The 17,168-nt window shown below is 41.4% G+C and overlaps 1 long non-coding RNA gene across 1 annotated transcript in view; it reads left to right on the forward strand.

The window, feature by feature from the left end:
• Positions 1 to 1,942: 1,942 nt before the first annotated feature.
• The window catches only part of LOC135518154 (uncharacterized), a 57,055-nt gene continuing 41,829 nt past the window's right edge, over positions 1,943 to 17,168 (forward strand). The window contains exon 1 of the long non-coding RNA XR_010452117.1: positions 1,943 to 2,604. This is a non-coding gene — a long non-coding RNA (uncharacterized LOC135518154). The remainder of the gene's footprint in view (positions 2,605 to 17,168) is intronic.

The following is a 17,168-nucleotide window of genomic DNA, read 5'->3' on the forward strand; positions in this document are numbered from 1 at the left end:
CACCACATTCTATAACAATCTAGATCGGAACAATTAAAACCCTAATTAGCCTTATTTCCCAGAGGTGGTGAAAAACTAAACACAAAACAAAGGAAAAGGTACTTCAACATGCTGAGAGACTTTGTTATCACAAGCATGGCTTCGTGGTAATAATACCACAACATGAAGAAAACCTGGGAGAGATCTCTACCTGAATACACTGCTGTGTTAATTGAAGCTTGTAAATATACTGAACAAAAATATAAATGCAACATGCAGCAACGTCAATGATTTTACTGTGTTACAGTTCATATAAGGAAATCAGTCAACTGAAATACATTCATTAGGCCCTAATCTATGGATTTCACATGACTGGCCTGGGAGGCCCACCCACCTGGGAGCTTGGCACAGCCAATCAAAATGAGTTTTCCCCCACAAGAGGGCTTTGTTACATACAGAAATAGTCCTCAGTTTCATCAGCTGTCTGGCTGGCTGGTCTCAGATGATCCCACAGGTAAAGAAACCGGATGTGGAGGTCCTGGGCTGCCGTGGTTAAACGTGATCTGAAGTTGTGAGGCCGGTTGGACGTACTGAAAAATTCTCTAAAACAACATTAGAAGGCGAAAGAAACGACATTGTTTCTTAATGTTCTCTGAACGTGCTGAGAACATGACTTTAAATAGTACCATGAGGAAACATGTATGAAACGTTATGCTGAAGTACTGAAATTCCCACAGAAGAATCCTGTTCCAAAAATGAAATGTAAACATGTTTGACATTTTAGGAAACGTTCTGTTAATAAAGTAATGAATTACCAAGACATTAACATTATTTTGTCAAGTTCCTTAAATGTGCTGAGAATGTTCCAAAGTCAATAAACTATCCTGCACCATTCCCAAAGTGTTGTGGGAAGCTTGTTTGCTAAATAACCATAGGACAACCACGCTCTCACCAAGCTCTAAGAAACATTTGTTTTTCAGAACATGATTTGCTAGCTGAATGGCCATATATCCATATGTTAATCATAATCAATTAGGACTGTCCAGTCCTGCAGTCAGCATGCCAATTGCACTCTTCCTCAAAACTTGAGACTTCTCTGGCATTGTGTTGTGTGACAAAACTGCACAATTTAGAGTGGCTTTTTATTGTCCCCAGCACAAGGTGTACCTGTGTAATGATCATACTGTTTAATCAGCTTCTTGATATGCCACACCTGTCAGGTGGATGGATTATCTTGGCCAAGGAGAAATGTTCACTAACAGGGATGTAAGTAAGCTTTTTGTGCATATGGAACATTTCTGGGATCTTTTAATTCAGCTCATAAAACATGGGTCCAAAACTTAACATGTTGCGTTTAAATTTCTACATGCTCTGCCCCCTGCTGTTTTCACATTGCCGTTTTGACTCTGTCTCGATGTTTGTTTGTGTACTGAATGTCTGTGTCTGGGTGTGTTTGTGTGTGTGTAGAGACTGCTGGTTCACAGGATGCAGCACAAGGAGGTACGGTGTCACTGTGTACAAAGATACCAGCTCAAAAGCCTTATGTGTTGGCTTGAAGTGTTTGTGGGACTCGTAAAGTTTGCCAGAGTTATTGTTGATTGTTGAAGAGGTTGTACACAGGTTGTCCTCTCATGAGCTAAGTGTGTGTGTGAGAGAGGGGTGGCTGTGTGTGCTGCTAAGTCCTAGTGTGAGTGTGAAGTAGTGTAGTGTGTGACATTACTATGAGGTTCATGTGTAGTGTGTCATTAGTGTTTGTGTTCCTGTGTGTGTTAATGTGTACATAGTGTACAAAGGTGTGTACAAAGTCCAGAAACAGGCAAGGGTCAAAACCGGGGGGACTAGAAAAAGGAAAATGCAAAAAGCAGGAGAATGGGGAAAATGCTGGTTGAAAAATACAAGACGAACTGGCAGAGACAGGAAACACAGGGATAAATACACTGGGGAAAATAATTGACACCTGGAGGGGGTGGAGACAATAACGAGGACAGATAAAACAGATCAGGGTGAGACAGTGTGTGACTGTGTGTGTTAATGTGTAGTGTGTCTTTAGTGTGTGTGTGCTAATGTGTACTGTCATTGGTGTGTGTATGTGTGCCTGTGTGTGTTAATGTCTATTGTGTTATTAGTGTTTGTGTACCTGTATGTTAATGTGTAGTGTGTCATTAGTGTGTTTACACATGTGTGTGTTAATGTGTAGTGTGTCATTGGTGTGTGTGTATCAAGGCACAAGGCGAGACCCAGATGCAGACACAGGAGGCAGATGGTTGGAGTCGTACAATGTTTATTAATCCAAAGGGGTAGTCAAGAGAATGGTTGTGGACAGGCAAAAAGGTCAAAACCAGATCAAAGTCCAGGAGGTACAGAGTGGCAGACAGGCTCATGGTCAAGGCAAAATGGTCAGGCAGCTGGGTACAAAGTCCAGAAACAGGCAAGGGTCAAAACCGGGAGGACTAGAAAAAGGAGAATGCAAAAATCAGGAAAACGGGAAAAACGCTGGTTGACTTGGAAAAATACAAGACGAACTGTCACAGAGAGACAGGAAACACAGGGATAAATACACTGGAGCAAAAAAGCGACACATGGAGGGAATGGAGACAATAACAAGGACATTTGAAACAGATCAGGGTGAGACAGTGTGTGCCTGTGTGTGTGTTAATGTGTAGTGTGTTATTAGTGTGTGTGTGCCTGTGTGTGTTAATGTGTGTCATTGGTGTGTATGTGTAGTGTGTCAGTAGTGTGTGTGTGTGCCTGTGTGTGTTAATGCGTATTGTGTCATTAGTGTGTGTGTGCCTGTGTGTGTTAATGTGTAGTGTCATTAGTGTTTGTGTGACTGTGTGTATAAATGTGTAGTGTCATTACTGTGTGTGTGTGCCTGCGTGTGTTAATGTGAAGTGTGTCATTGGTGTGTATGTGTAGTGTCAGTAGTGTGTGTGTTAATGTGTATTGTGCCATTAGTGTGTGTATGCCTGTGTGTGTTAATGTGTGGAGTGTCATTTGTGTTTGTGTGACTGTATGTGTTAACGTGTAGTGTGTTATTAGTGTTTGTGTGCCTGTGTGTGTTAATGTTTAGTGCGTGATTTTAGTCATGTATCCTGAACAGCGCATCATATTAGTCATGTATCCTGAACAGTGTGTGATATTAGTCATGTATCCTGAACAGTGCGTGATATTAGTCATGCATCCTGAACAGTGTGTGATATTAGTCATACATCCTGGACAGTGCGTGGCATTGGCCCAGCTACCAGCTCTACATCTTGACCCTTACTATGCTCTGATATACATTGGAGGTTATTGAAGTTGATGACAGACATCTTGCCATCAGTCTGTTATGTTGACATTTCCCAAAGACTGTCGTCAGCCCCTGTCACCCTTCAGGGGAAACTGGTGACATAAATGCACTGCAACACCTAACCAGCAGTATGGAATTGTAGGATTTGTTGTTGCTGACAAAACAACATGGGCTTTCATTTGTGCATATCAACCATTCTGGATGTGCCACATTTGTTTTTCATCACACATTTGAGCACTGAGTGTTTTGTTTCTACAGCACAGACCTGACCTCAGGGCTGGAATTTTAGCAGCCATTCATGCACCGTCAGTGTCCCATATCTTTGGAGGGACATTTTGAGCCCCCATGTTGATGGCGTTTGGATGGCAGTGTGTTGTGAAGAGAGGGAGGTGCGGGGCAGAGGCTCACAGACTGTCTAGAAGAGAAAGGTTTGGTTAATTTATAATCATCACAGAGCATGTGTTCTGAGGACAGGAAGCAGACAGAGATAGAGAAAGAGAGAGGGAGGGGGGAGAGAAAGAAAGGTTGAAGGAAAGAGAAAGAATGAGAAAGATAAAGAGAAAGAGAGAGAGCGAGAGAGTGGAGAACTGAAGTGGGAGAGAGAAAGAAAGAGCAAAAGAGCATGTGAGAACAAGAGGTATGAAGAGAGAGAGCAAAAACACAAGAAATACAGAGATAGCAAAAACTCAAGAGGGAGCATGACAGAGGGGGTGGAAGAGAAAGCACCCAGGGAAAGAACCTAATTTAATACCAGGGGTTGGTTAAGAATAAGGGGCCGAGTGTATTTTCCTACTGCAGACAATAAATTGCTGTGCTTCAACTCCACCAGCTACAATGGATTTGTACTATTCTCTATCCAGCTTCTGTCATGGAAATTATTATCCATGTCGTCGTTCAGCCACGTCTCGGTGAAACATAAGATATTACAGTTCTTAATGTCCGTTGGTAAGATAATTGTAATTGTAGGTCATCAATTTTATTTTCCAATGATTGCATGTTAGCAAGTAGAATTGATGGTAGTGGCAGTTTACTTGCTCGCCTACGGATTCTCACGCAAATGACAGGGATTTGGGCCTGTTTCCAGGAGAGCAGTATATCTATCTCGTTGACAATTCCTTCGACCTCATTACTTGGTTTTAGCTCGGACATGCACTGCCAACTGTGGGACCTTATATAGACAGGTATGTACCTTTCCAATCAAGAGAATTTACCACAAATGGACTCCAAACAAGTTGTAGAAACATCTCAAGGATAATCAATGGAAACAGGATGCACCTGAGCTCAATTTCGAGTCTCATAGCAAAGGGTCTGAATACTAATTTTATTTTTTTATTTTTTATTTTACCTTTATTTTACTAGGCAAGTCAGTTAAGAACAAATTCTTATTTTCAATGACGGCCTAGGAACAGTGGGTTAACTGCCTGTTCTGGGGCAGAACGACAGATTTTGTACCTTGTCAGCTCGGGAATTTGAACTTGCAAACTTTCGGTTACTAGTCCAACACTCTAACTAATAAAATAAGGTATTTCTGTTTTTTGTTTGCAAACATTTCTAAAAACCTGTTTTCGCTTTGTCATTGTGGGGTATTGTGTGTAGATTGATGATGACATGTTTTATTTCATCAATTTTAGAATAAGGCTGTAATGTAACAAAATGTGGGAAAAGTGAAGGGGTCTGAATAGTTTACGAATGCAGTGTACTTCAATTTTGGACATAGTTCCATGTAATGGAAACAGATGATTGTTTTAGATGACATTACGGTCTTGCTTAAATCACTGGTGCTACACAAACTATAGAATTGAGTAATAATATTTGGACATTGTCAAAAACGACTCTTATTCAATTGTTCATACATCTGTCCCAAATGTCTCAATGTGTCCCTTACAGCCTGTTTGAGTTCAGTGAGCACCACCAATTGTCACTGCCTATTTGCCCACAGGAAACTTATCTCTAACCCAAACACTAGATGGCAGCCTCTAATATAATCAGTCCCAAGGCTCAATCCCTCTGTTCATCATGTGACCTTGTATTGAAACAGTTACTTCATATTACTTCATATTAGTAAAATATTGAAAGCCACTAATACCATTCACTTTGTTACTTTCACTAGTCTCCATATCTGTTTCCTTCAACTAGGACACTTTCTTCACAAATAGGAAGACCCTCTCAATCACTACTACGAATGCACACGGATCACTCTCAAACAATGTGCTGCTTATACCCCTAAGGTTTAAAAAATAACCAAACAAACACGATAACTTTCTCCTTATTGGAAGGCATTGTTTTCATTTTAGTCTGTGATACTCTTAATATTATTTTCCAATTTCTTTTGGATATTCACTTTCTGCTATTATTTTAATATTATGCGACAATTTTATAAAATACAATGGCCAATTCAGAAGGGAAGAGATACACTTTATTGTATCAACATGTATTATAACTGTCCTGACACTGTCTATCAGTCCACTGTATATGGAGTGCTCTGTCCATAATAAGTCTGGCACCTGAGACAGGAGAGGCCTTAAGTTTAGTTAACAAGTCTCTACATGTTCAACATTCATTGGTTCTATTTAACAGGGCATGGGTTTTTCAAAATGTTTTACTGGGAGGAGGAAATCTCATAAGCGTTTATAGTTTTATTGATTTGGGGTAAGTCAATTCCTGTACCTTTACCAAAAGTGGATCTGATATGGGCCAAACTTTGTCTGAGACTTTATTTCCCAGACCCTTTAGACAGTCATACAATGATGTAACTGTCACGACCTGGTCAAAATATATTATGTTTTTTCTTCATTTATTCGGTCAGGCCAGGGTGTGACATGGGTTATTGTGGTGTGTTTTTGTCTTGGGGTTTTGTGGGATGTCTAGCGTTAGTCTATGGCTGCCTGAGGCGGTTCATAAATCAGAGTCAGGTGATTATCGTTGTCTCTGATTGGGAACCATATTTAGGCAGCCATATTCTTTGTGTGTTTCGTGGGTGATTGTCCTTAGTGTCCTTGTTCCTGTCTCTATGTTAGTTTACACTAGTATAGGCTGTTTCGGTTTTCGTTACGTTCTTTTTGTTTTGTAGTATTTGTATTGATTCGTGTTTTACGTTTTTTTGATTAAACATAGATCGCAATCTACACGCTGCATTTTGGTCCGACTCTCCTTCGCCTACAGAAAACCATTACAGTAACCTTATCTTTATCAAATTATTAATTGTAACGATGTATGCTGAAAGTCGGGAAGCAAGTTCAGAGAGTGAATACATTTAATAAATAAAAGAACAACACAAGAAACACGAACAGGAACAATGGCAACTGGGGAAGAAACCAAAGGGAGTGACATATATAGGGCAGGTAATTAAGGAGGTGATGGAGTCAAGGTGAATGTCATTATGTGCCTAACGCTGGTGACAGGTATGTGCCCTAACGAGCAGCCTGGTGGCCTAGAGGCCGGAGAGGGAGCACAAGTGACAGTACCGGCTCCAGCCGCAGGATGCCAACCAAGATGACGATCCAGGGGATCAGGAGCGGACCGGTCGAGGAGTGAACCTGATGAGCCCGCTGAGACCTCTGCAGGTGCTTCGGCTGAGGCACGGGAACCTGTTCCCCAACTTCGGCATTGGGAGCCTATCAAACCTGCTGAGGCATGGGAACCTACACACTGTCTGAGGCCTTCCAGGTAGCTCCAGCTCCAACACCCGGACCCGACAACACCCCCAATTCAAAAACAAACAAAAAAACACTCCCTGATGCTTCCCTTTGTTGAGTCGTCATTCTGTAACGATGTGTGCTGAAAGTCGGGAAGCAAGTTCAGGGAGTGAATACATTTAATAAATAAAAGAACAAAACAAGAAACACGAACAGGAACAATGGCAACTGGGGAAGAAACCAAAGGGAGCAACGTATATAGGGCAAGTAATCGAGGAGGTGATGGAGTCCAGGTGAATGTCATTATGCGCCTAACTGGTGACAGGTGTGCGCCCTAACGAGCAGCCTGGTGACCTAGAGGCCGAAGAGAGAGCACACGCGACATCCAAAAATGACCTAAGTCTACATGTGGGTATGCAAGTTGTACATTATTTGCATTTTTTCCATTGTTACTTAATCAAATCTCTAGAAACCCATTATACAACATTCATTGTTACTTTATCAGATCTCTAGTAACCCATTATACTATTCATACAGCATATTTGTTAACAGTACTCTCTCCTTTCATATCTTCACATCACACAGAATCCCTATATAACATTATAAACCAACTTATGTATTTACATCCACACCACCAGCAACAATCACAGTGCAGCCAGCCCGAGGGGTATTTATATCATGTTCTAGAGGAAATCTCAGCTTCAGGGGGCATCAATGAACAGCCCATAACCATCTCAGCTGTTACCCTCTCCTGTCAGTGTTCACTACCTGTAGATCGACCGGCGGTGGTGGACAAAACCCCTAGATAACATTATAGATTGAAAAACTCAGCTCACACAGAAGTGGTTGGGGTATTCATTAAGACTAACACCACTTTCACACCGTACCTAGTCCCGTGAAACCTCTCTTTACCTGAGTACTTAATAGCAATAGTAAATCTTCTCAATTTCAATCAGTTTATTATCCAAATTTCAACCCTCTTATTATCCAAATAGCAACCCTCTTATTATCCATATATCAATTAGCTTTATTTCCAAATTTCAATCCTCTTATTATCCACATTTCAATCAGCTTAATATCCAAATGTCATACCTCTTATTACCCCAAATGTCAATCTCTTAATACTAATAATATCTCTGAATCAGGTTTGTAGGCCTCCTTGCTTCACACGCTTTTTCAGTTCTGCCCACAAATTCTCTATGGGATTGAGGTCAGGGCTTTGTGATGGCCACTCCAATAACTTGACTATGCTGTCCTTAAGCCATTTTGCCACAACCTTGGAAGTATGCTTGGGGTCATTATCCATTTGGAAGACCCATTTACGACCAAGCTTTAACATTTCTAGCGCTCAACAACATTCCGCTGAAAAGGCAGCACGCAAAATTCAAAAATATTTTTTTGAAATATGTAATTTTCACATATTTCACAAGTCGAATGCAGCAAATGAAAGAAAACATCTTGTTAATCTACCCATCGTGTCCAATTTAAAAAATGCTTTACATCTAAAGCACAACATATGATTATGTTAGGTCATAGCCAAGTCGAAAAAACACAGCCATTTTTAAAGCCAAAGATAGGAGTCACAAAAAGCAAAAAAAAAATATAGATAAAATTAATCACTAACCTTTTATGATCTTCATCAGATGACATTCATAGGACAACATGTTACACAATACATGTATGTTTTGTTCGATAATGTGCATATTTATATCCAAGAATCTCAGTTTACATTGACTCCTTACTTGCAGTAATGTTTTGATTCCAAAACATCCGGTGATTTTGCAGAAATACTCATAATAAACATTGATAAAAGATACAACTGTTATTCACAGAATTAAAGATAGACTTCTCCATAATGCAACCGCTGTGTCAGATTTCAGAAAAACTTTACAAAAAAAGCATAATCTGAGAACAGCGCTCAGAACCCAAAACAGCCAGAGGAATATCCACCATTTTGGAATCAATAAAATTAGAAATAACACCATATATATTCACTTCCATCATTTATGTTCAAATAACCACTTGTTGTTAGTGTCTTCAGCCCAGTAATCCATCCTCATGAGGCGCAGGCACTTCATCCAGACAAAAACTCGAAAAGTTCCATTAGTCCTTTAGAAACATGTCAAATGATGTATGGAATAATCTTTAGGATGTTTTTAACATAAAACATCAATAATGTTCCAACCGGAGAATTTCTTTGTCTGAAGAAAAGCACTGGAACGAGAGGTAACTATGTCGGGAGCGAGCATCATGAGACCAAGGCACTCTGCCAGACCACTGACTCAAAGAGCTCTTATGAGCCGCTTCTTTATAGTAGAATCCTCATTCAAGTTTCTACAGACGGTTGGCATCTAGTGGAAGCCATAGGAAGTGTAACTTTATCCATATCTCAATGTGTATTCGGTAGGCCAAGCTTTGAAAATCTACAAACCTCAGATGTCCCACTTCCTGGTTGGATTTTTCTCAGGTTTTCGCCTGCCATATGAGTTCTGTTATACTCACAGACATCATTCAAACAGTTTTAGAAACTTCAGAGTGTTTTCTATCCAATACTAATAATAATATGCATATATTAGCATGTGGGACAGCGTAGGAGGCAGTTCACTCTGGGCAAGCAATTCATCCTAAAGTGAAAATGCTGCCCCCTATCCCAAAAAGGTTAACTTCCTGACTGATGTCTTGAGATGTTGCTTCAATATACCCACATCATTTTCTCTCCTCATTATGCCATCTATTTTGTGAAGTGCACAAGTCCCTCTTGCAGCAAAGCACCCCCACAACATGATGCTACCACCCATGTGCTTCACGGTTGAGATGGTGTTCTTCGGCTTGCAAGCCACCCCCTTTTTCCTCCAAACATAACGATGGTCATTATGGCCAAACAGTTCTGTTTTTGTTTCATCAGACCAGAGGACATTTCTCCAAAAAGTACGATCTGTCCCTACATGCAGTTGCAAACCGTAGTCAGGCTTTTCTATCTTCACAAGGTCCTTTGCTGATCCTTTGCTGTTGTTCTGGGATTGATTTGCACTTTTCGCACCAAAGTACGTTAATTTCTAGGAAACAGAATGTGTCTCCTTCCTGAGCGGTATAACGACTGCGTGGTCCCATGGTGTTTGTAATAGCACACTATTTTTTGTACAGATTAAAGTGGTACCTTCAGGCATTTGGAAATTGCTCCCAAACATGAACCAGACTTGTTGAGATCTACAATATTTTTTCTGAGGTCTTCGCTGATTTAATTTGATTTTCCCACGATGTCAAGCAAAGAGGCACTGTGATTGAAGGTAGGCCTTGAAATATATCCACAGGTACACCTCCAATTGACTCAAATTATGTCAATTAGCCTATCAGAAGCTTCTAAAGCCATGACATAATTTTCTGGAATCTTCCAAGCTGTTAGAAGACAGTCAACTTAGTGTATGCAAACTTCTGACCCACTGGACTTGTGATACAGCAAATTATAAGTGAAATAATCTGTCTGTATAAAAATGTTGGAAAAATTACTTGTGTCATGCACAAAGTCGATGTCCTAACTGACTTGCCAAAACTATAGTTTGTTAACAAGAAATTTGAAGAGTGGTTGAAAAACAAGTTTTAATAACTCCAACCTAAGTGTATGTAAACCTCTGACTTCAACTGTATTTAGCAAATGTTATTGTGGGTGTAGCAAAAGGCTTATGTTCCTCGCTCCAACAGTGCAGTAGTATCTAACAATTCACAACAAGACACACACATCTAAAGGTAAAATAATGGAATTAAGAAGTATATAAATATTAGGACGAGCAATGTCGGAGTGGCATAGACTAAAATACAGTAGAATTGAATACAGTAAATACTTATCAAATGAGTAAAGGAGTATGCAAATATTGTTAAAGTGACTAGTGTTCCATTATTAAAGTGGCCAGTGATTCTATGTCTATGTATACAGGGCAGCAGCCTCTAAGGTGCAGGGTTGAGTATCCGGGTGGTATCCGGCTAGTGATGGCTATTTAACAGTCTGATGGCCTTGAGATAGAAGCTTTTTGTCAGTCTCTCTGCCCCAGCTTTGATGCACCTGTACTGACTTTGCCTTCTGAATGATAGCGGGGTGAACAGGTCGTGGCTGGGGTTGTTGATGTCCTTGATTATCTTTTTGACCTTCCTGTGATATCAGGTGTTGTAGGTGTCCTGGGGGCAGGCAGTGTGCCTCCAGGGATGTGTTGGGCAGACCACACCACCCTCTGGAGAACCCTGCTGTTGTGGGCAGTGCAGTTGCCATACCACGTGGTGATACAGCCCGACAGGATGCCTTCAATTGTGCATCTGAAAAAGTTTGAGGGTCTTAGGGGCCAAACTGAATTTCTTCAGCCTCCTGAGGTTAAAGACACACTGCTGTGCCTTCTTCACCACACTGTCTGTGTGGGTGGACCATTAAAGATTGTCAGTGATGTGTCAGTGATGTGTACGCCGAGGAACTTGAAGCTCTTCACCTTCTCCACTGCGGTCCCCTTGACGTGGCTAGGGGTGTGCATTCTCTGCTGTTTCCACGATAAGCTCCTTTGATTTGTTGATTGAAAGGTTATTTTCCTGGCACAAATCCGCCAGGGCCCTCACCACTTCCCTGTAGGCTGTCTCAACATTGATGCTTATCAAGCCTACTGCTGTTGTTTTATCTGCAAACTTGATGATTGAGTTGGAGGCATGTGTGGACACACAGTCGTGGGTGAACAGGGAGTACAGGAGGGGGCTGAGCACGCAACCTTGTGGGGCCACTGTGTTGAGGATCAGCGAAATGGAGGTGTTGTTTCCTACCTTCACCACCTGGTCGTGGCCCGTCAGTAATTCCAGGACCCAGTTGCACAGGACAGGGTTCAGACCAAGTGCCCCGAGCTTAATGATGATCTTGCAGGGATCTATTGGGGCGGTAAGCAAATTGAAGTGGGTCTAGGTTGTCCGATAAGGTAGAGGTGATATGAACCTAAACTAGTCCCTCAAACCACTTCTTGATGACAGGAGTGAATGCTACCGGACAAAAGTAATTTAGTTCAGTTATCTTTGCTTTCTTGGATACAGGAATAATGGTGGACAGCAGTGGGCACATCAGACTGGGAACAGCAGACTGGGATAGGGAGAGGGGGAATATGTCTGAACACTCCAGCCAGCTGATCTGCGCATGCTATGAGGAAACGGCTATGGATTCCGTCTGGGCTGGCAGCCTTGCGAGGGTTAACAAGCTTAAATGTTTTACTCATGCCGGCCACATTCCTTGGGAGTGGGCCACGCCAGTGGCTTTATTTTATCCTCAAAGTTATATATCCTCAATCCGTGATTGTCTGTAGACCCTGCCACATATGTCTCGTGTCTGAGCCATTGAATTGCAACCCCACGTTGTCTCTGTACTGACGTTTTGTCTGTTTGATTGCCTTACAGAGGGAATAACTACACTATTTATATTCAACCATATTCCCAGTCACCTTGCCATGGTTAAATGTGGTTGTACGTGCTTTCACTTTTGCGACAATGCTGTCATCTATCTACGGTTTCTGGTTTGGGTAGGTTTTTCTAGTCATCTTGGGAACAATATCCCCTATACACTTCCTGATGAACTCAGTCACTGTGCATGTGTACAAGTCAATGTTATTCTCAGAGGCTACCCAGAACATATCCCAGTCCGCGTGATCAAAACAATTTTGAAGCATGGATTCCGATTGGTCAGACCAGAGTTGAATAGACCTTAGCATGGGTACTTCCTGTTAGAGTTTCTGCCTATAGGAAGAGTCGAGATGTTATTTGCTGAAGGGAGGGCGGGGAGGGCCTTTTAGGCAACCCGGAAATGGGAATAGCAGTGATCGAGTGTTTTTCAAGAGCGAGTACTACAGAGCTTTGGTAGTGTTTTCCTCAAATTTGCTTTGTTAAAATCCCCAGCTACAATAAATGTGGTCTCAGGATATGTGGTTTCCAGTTTGCATAAAGACCAGTGTAGTTCCTTGAGGGCCGCCGTAGTATCAGTTTGAGGGGGAATATACATGGCTGTGACTATAACCTAAGATAATTATCTTGGGAGGTAATATGGTCTTCATTTCATTGTGAGATTTTCTAGGATGGGGGAACAAAATAACTTGAGTGTCTGTATGTTATCACAATCACACCATGAGTAGTTAATCATGAAACATACATCACCGCCTTTCATCTTACTAGAGAGTTTCTTATTCTTATCCGCACAATGTACTGAGAACCCAGCTGGCTGTATGGACGGGGGCAGTATATCCAGAGAGAGCCATGATTCCATGAAGCAAAGTATGTCACAGTCCCTGGTGTCTCTCTGGAAGGAGATCCTCACCCTGTGCTCGTCTACTTTATTGTTCAGAAACTGAACATTAGCGTGCAATATAGTCGGAAGCTGTTGTTAAATATACAATGGCTTTAAAATCTAGCGCCACCGGGACACCTGTCGACATCTTCCGGTGAAATTGGAGGGCGCACAATTCAAATAAATAATCATAAAATGTATGGATATTAAATATTTAGGTACACACAAGTGTCTTATATCGGTTAAAATCTTAAATTCTTGTTTATCTAACTGCATTGCCTGATTTACAATAGGCTTTACGGCGAAAGCATGCCGTGCGATTGCTTGAGGACGGCGCCCCACATCAAGATATTCGTCCACCGACACAGGCTTCATAAAATCACAAATAGCGATTAAATAATCATTTACCTTTTGAAAATCTTCCTCTGATTTGCAATCCAAAGGGTCCCAGCTACAATATGTATGGTCGTTTTGTTAGATAAAATCCTTCTTTATATCCCAAAAAGTCTGTTTAGTTGGCGCCATCGATTTGACTAATACACTCATTCAACATGCAGAGAAAGGAATCCAAAAAGCTATCGCTAAACTTTGTTAAAACAAGTCAAAATACGTTTCTATTTAATCCTCAGGTACCCTAAAATGTAATTAAACTATAATATTTGATACGGAAAGAAGTATGCCTAATAGGAAAGCAAAATTAACAGGTGCACTTCCTCTCTTACTCCCAGTGCTAAAACTATATATTATTCCTCGTTTGGGAAGAAACAAGCCTGAAACCTTGAACAAAGACTGTTGAAGCCATAGGAATTGCAATCTGTGAGCTGGATTTGAATATGACCGTTTACCTTCCATTGTAAGAGAATGGGCTTTAAAAAAAGTAATTCTGGTTGGTTTTTCTTTGAATTTTCTCCTACCATATCTATTGTGTTATAGTCTCATAAATGATTTTAACATTTACACAAACTCCAAAGTGTTTTACATCAAATGGTACCAATTATATGCATATCCTGTCTTCTGGGCCTGAGTAACAGACAGTTTACTTTGGGCACGTCAGTCAGGTGGAAATTTAAAAAAAAGGACGCAAGCCATTTTCTATTCTGCTACAATGGGCTTTTACTATTACTATCCAGCTACAATGGTTTTTTACCATTATCTAGTCTGCTACAATGGCTTTTTAACCTCTTGATACTCCCCACCCCGGATCCGGGATCGTGAATAAAGCCTCAGGCTCATTAGCATAACGCAACGTTAACGATTTCTGAAAATCGCAAATAAAATGAAAATAATGCACCTGCTCTCAAGCTTAGCCTTTTCTTAACAACACTGTCATCTCAGATTTTCAAAATATGCTTTTGAACCATAGCAAATCACTAATTTGTGTAAGAGTATGCTAAGCTAGCTTAGCATTTTGAGTAGCATTTAGCACGCAACATTTTCACAAAAACCAGATAACCAAATAAATAAAATCATTTACCTTTCGGATGTTTTCAATGAGGAGACTCAGTTACATAGCAAATGTTCAGTTTTTCCTGAAAGAATCTTGTGTAGGAGAAATCGCTCCGTTTTGTACATCACATTTGACTACCGAAACGAACCGAAAATTCAGTCACCAAAACGTCAAACTTTTTCCGAATTAACTCCATAATATCGACTGAAACATGGCAAACTTTGTTTAGAATCAATCCTCAAGGTGTTTTTCCACATATCTCTTCATTGATATGCAGTTCGTGGAAGCCTGCTTTCCCCTCAGAATCGCATGGAAAAATACCAGCAGCTGAAAAAGACGCACCAATTTCGATGGAGGACACCGGGCGGACACCTGGAAAATGTAGTCTCTTATGGTCAATCTTCCAATGATATGCCTACAAATACGTCACAATGCTGCAGACACCTTGGGAAAACGACAGAAAGGGCAGGCTCATTCCTCTCGCATTCACAGCCATATAAGGAGACAATGGAAAACGGAGCCTCAAAAATCCTGCTGGTTTCCTGGATGCCATTTCATCTTGGTTTTGCCTGTAGCTCCCGTTCTAGGGCACCCACAGAGAATATCTTTGCAGTTCTGGAAACGTCATTGTTTTCTTTCCAAAGCTATCAATTATATGCATAGTCGAGCATCTTTTTGTGACAAAATATTGCGCTTAAAACGGGCATGTCTTTTTATCCAAAAATGAAATAGCGCCCCCATAGCATCAAGAGGTTTTAACAATACTATCCAGCTACAATGGGTTTCTTCAGTTGACTTTAAACTCAGATGTGTTTTATTAACTTACCATGTCTGGTACAGAATTTTAACTGATGTCTTCGAGAAAACTGTTTAACTCCAACCTTTCTCCCATTACATAAACTCAGCAAAAAAAGAAACGTCCCTTTTTCAGAACCCTGTCTTTCAAAGATAATTCGTAAAAATCCAAATAACTTCACAGATCTTCATTTTAAAGGGTTTAAACACAGTTACCCATGCTTCTTCAATGTACCATAAACAATTAATGAACATGCACCTGTGGAATGGTCGTTAAGACACTAACAGCTTACAAGCGGTAAGCAATTAAGGTCACAGTTATGAAAACTTAGGACACTAAAGAGGCCGTTCTACTGACTCTGAAAAACACCAAAATAAAGATGCCCAGAGTCCCTGCTCATCTGCGTGAACGTGCCTTAGGCATGCTGCAAGGAGACATGAGGACTGTAAATGCCGCCAGGGCAATAAATTGCGATGTCCATACTGTGAGACGCCTAAGAGAGCGCTACAGGGAGGCAGGACGGACAGCTTATCGTCCTCGCAGTGGCAGACCACGTGTAACAACACCTGCAAAGGATCGGTACATCCGAACATCACACCTGTGGGATAGGTACAGGATGGCAACAACAACTGCCCGAGTTACACCAGGAACGCAAAATCCCTCCATTAGTGCTCAGACTGTCCAAAAATAGGCTGAGAGAGGCTGGACTGAGGGCTTGTAGGCCTGTTGTAAGGCAGGTCCTAACCAGACATCCCCGGCAACAACGTCGCCTATGGGCAAAAACCCATCTTTGCTGATCCAGACAGGACCGGCAAAAAGTGCTCTTCACTGACTAGTCATGGTTTTGTCTCACCAGGGATGATTGTCGGATTCGAGTTTATCGTCGAAGGAATGATCGTTACACCGAGGCCTGTACTCTGGAGCAGGGTCGATTTGGATGCGGACCATCATAGTCCGGGGCGCTGTGTCACAGCATCATCGGACTGAGCTTGTTGTCATTGCAGGCAATCTCAAGGCTGTGCGTTACAGGGAAGACATCCTCCTCCCTCATGTGGTACCCTTCCTGCAAGCTCATCCTGACGTGACCCTCCAGCATGACAATGCCACAAGACATACCGCTCGTTTGTTCTGTGCGTGATTTTCTGCAAGATAGGAATGTCAGTGTTCTGCCATGACCAGCGAAGAGCCAGATCTCAATCCCATTGAGCACATCTGGGACCTGTTGGATCGGAAGGTGAGGGCTAGGGCCACCCCCTCCAGAAATGTCTGGGAACTTGCAGGAAACTTGGTGGAAGAGTGGGGTAACATCGTACAGCAAGAACGAGCAAATCTGGTGCAGTCCATGAGGAGGGCATGCACTGCAATAATTAATGCAGCTGGTGGCCACACCAGATACTGACTGTTACTTTTGACAACCCCTTTGTTCAGGGATACGTTATTCCATTTCTGTTAGTCACATGTCTGTGCAAATTGTTCAGTTTATGTCTCAGTTGTTGAATCTTGCTATGTTCATATAAATATTTAAACATGTTAAGTTTGCTGAAAATAAACGCAGTTGACGTTTCTTTTTTTGCTGAGTTTATAAGGGAATGACACACTAATGATGGAACATTTTCTCTCAAAACCTGCAATTCCCAGTGGTATTTTAATACAATTCCAAGATCCAACAGACTGTCACTCCCAGTCTTTCCCTTTATCCCAAGGCAGTGGTGAAAGCCCTGCATGTCAGT

This window comes from Oncorhynchus masou, chromosome 28, assembly GCF_036934945.1.
Source record: "Oncorhynchus masou masou isolate Uvic2021 chromosome 28, UVic_Omas_1.1, whole genome shotgun sequence".
In the NCBI taxonomy this organism is placed as follows: domain Eukaryota; kingdom Metazoa; phylum Chordata; class Actinopteri; order Salmoniformes; family Salmonidae; genus Oncorhynchus; species Oncorhynchus masou.